Source organism: Sorex araneus, chromosome 2 (assembly GCF_027595985.1).
Source record: "Sorex araneus isolate mSorAra2 chromosome 2, mSorAra2.pri, whole genome shotgun sequence".
Lineage (NCBI taxonomy): Eukaryota > Metazoa > Chordata > Mammalia > Eulipotyphla > Soricidae > Sorex > Sorex araneus.
In genome coordinates, this window is record NC_073303.1 from 369301211 (window position 1) to 369304041 (window position 2831).

Here is a 2831-nt window from a genome sequence, read left to right on the forward strand (position 1 = left end):
TTGGCAGGGCTGGCCCTGGGAATAAGATCATCTGAACATGAGCTATTTGGAAATTCCTGTTTACACTCGGCCCTGACTACATCTATATTCAGGGGCCGGGCTGGCCTCCATCAAGTGGAACAATAGGATAATCGGAGGAAAGGCATCCCCTTTGACTACCTCTCCGAGGGGAGTAATGGCTAGGGAAGCTCACGGTCCCCTGGCGTGCCCACTTGCCAAGCAGGAAGCAGGGCGGAGGGCGGGGCGGGCCCTCTTCGGAACCGGGGCCCTCTGGAGGAAGACGCCACGGGCCGCTTGGCTGGGTGACAGGACTCAAGACTAAAAATAAATCCTCAGGGGTGGCAGCAGAGGACTTGGCAGACGCTGGGCCTTGGAACTGATCCCCTTGGGAGGAAATCTGGGCGCAGCTGCTGACCTGGGGGAGAGGGTGGAGCCTCCACTTACCTGGTGGGGAACATTCCTCCCGGGTCGCCACATCTGAAGGGAGCAAGGATGACTCAGAATCTGCATGCTCGGTCTCCAGCTATTTCAGAGAAAAACAAGAATGAAAGTCACGGGGGCCGCCTGAGCTTTTTCGTCTCTTTCACACCCAGGGATGCGGCTGCCTCGCTACGAAGCCACACAACGGCCAGGTGGAGGGGGTGGGGTTCCACCAAGCACTCTTGTCCCTTTGACACGGCCTTTTGGGGGTACTGGGTTCTTTTCTGGACATGCTCTGCTCTCACTTGCCTCTCGATCCCAGGCCTGATTCATTCTGGATGGTTCAAGGATGGAAGGTTCGAGAATCCAGGCCTTGTTCATTCTGGATGGCTTTGTGGATGGTTCTGGAAGGTTCAAGAATTCAGGCCTGGGGCTTGGAGCTATAGCACAGCAGGTAGGGCATTTGCCTTGCACGTGATTGACCTGGGTTCAATTCCCAGCATCCCATATGGTCCCCTGAGCACACCAGGAGTAATTCCTGAGTGCAGAGCCAGGAGTAACCCCTGTGCATCGCCAGGTGTGACCCCCCCAAAAAAAAAAAATTCAGGCCTGTTTCATTCTGGATGACTTTGTGGATGGTTCTGGAAGGTTAGAGAATCCAGGCCCAGTTCACTCTGAATGGCTTGTGGCAGGCTCGCTCCAGACAGCCCCCAGGAGCTTCTCCGGGAAAGCTGTTCGCTTCCCCCTTCCGTGCCCTGGGTCTGTGTCTTGTGGCTTCAGTTTCACAGAAAGACTTGCTTTACCTGTCGTTCAAGTTTAATGCAGGTTTTTTCTGCAAGGCTCAACCCGGTGGCGGCCTGAGCCCCTAGTTTCCCCTGAGTTTCCAGCACTGGTAGCGGTTTCCCTTTCCCAGTCTTTGAGTCTTCAGCTCCGTCGGAAATGAAACCCCTCTGAGACTGAGGCACACCGAATGCAAATGAGCGGCGACAGCCAAAGCAGGCGCTTCTTGGGTTTGGGAGAGGCTGGGCTCTGGGAACCAAGGCATCACGCGCCCCAGCTGAAATTGTCAGGGACTAGGAAACAAACGAGGGTTTGTTGCCCGAAGCAGCCCGGCGGGTGCCCCGGAAACGGCACCAAATAGGTAAATGGTTCCCTGCTTTCCCTATTTTAATACCTCGGGATTGGCAACTGGGCCTGGGAAACAATGATGCCATTGATTCAGCCCGTGATTCAGTTCCAGCTTCGAAACCTGATGCATTCTCCCTCAGCCCGCAGGAGAGCAACAGGCGATTTCTACCCCACGTCACATGAACATCGGCTCCTTCTCAGCAGGAAAAGGCATAAGCGGAGATGGTAGTTTTGATCTTGCCAAATGCTATCGCTGCATCTATTGATAGGATCAGACGGTTTTTATTCTTTCCTTTCCTACATTCTTGAAGTGGTAGCTTAGCTTATTGATGTAAGCTGTTTCTTTTGTTTGTTTTAAGTGTTTACACAAAAGATTTCTCTCCAAAAACTTTGCTCAAAGCATCTTCCAGGCCTCTTGGGCCCTCCCAAGGCTGTGTCCTTTGCAAGACTATATAGGGAGGGGAGACACAGTGAGCCCACCCGTATACACCTCAGCCCTGCCCTTCGCTGGGTCTGTACTGGGAATGGAGGGACATGGGAAAAATCTTTTTTTCTAAGTTTTCATAGGAAAATTTCCTGCTATTTATTCATGGAATGAAAAGTATTGTTTAATTTCTAAATAGAAAATTTTGTGGTATTTTTCTGTTGTTGATTTATAATAATAACTCACTGTCACTATCACTGTCATCCCGTTGCTCATCAATTTGTTTGAGCGGGCACCAGTAACATCTCTCATTGAGAGACTTATTGTTACTGTTTTTGGCATATCCAATACACACAGGTAGCTTGCCAGGCTCTGCTGTGTGGGCTCCATACTCTCGGTAGCTTGCCAGGCTCTCTGAGAGGGGCGGAGGAATCCAACATGGGTCAGGGGCTGGAGTGATAGCACAGTGGGTAGGGCATTTGCCTTGCACGCAGCCGACCCGGGTTCAATTCCCAGCATCCCATATGGTCCCCTGAGCACCGCCAGGGGTAACTCCTGAGTGCAGAGCCAGGAGTAACCCCTGTGCATCGCTGGGTGTGACCCCCCCAAAAAAAAAAACACCAACATGGGTCAGCTGCATGAAAGGCGAATGCCCAACTGCTATGCTATTGCTCCAGCCCATAATAATAATTATATTAATTCTATTATCAGAAAATATACCTTGCATGAGCTAATTTATTTTTAAAAGACAGAAATAAAGAGTATAAAAAGTCCCATCAAATGCAAATCAAAATGACAATGGGTGAATAAATAGCATCATAACTCAAAAAGTCCAGGAATAATCAGTGTTGGTAGGGAT

At 50.6% G+C, this 2831-nt stretch overlaps 1 non-coding gene across 1 annotated transcript; it reads left to right on the forward strand.

Moving 5' to 3' along the window:
* Positions 1–1957: 1957 nt before the first annotated feature.
* Positions 1958–2086, forward strand: LOC129403059 (small nucleolar RNA SNORA51). Its single transcript, XR_008629048.1, has one exon. It is a non-coding gene; the product is annotated as a small nucleolar RNA SNORA51 (small nucleolar RNA).
* The last annotated feature ends 745 nt before the right edge of the window (positions 2087–2831 follow it).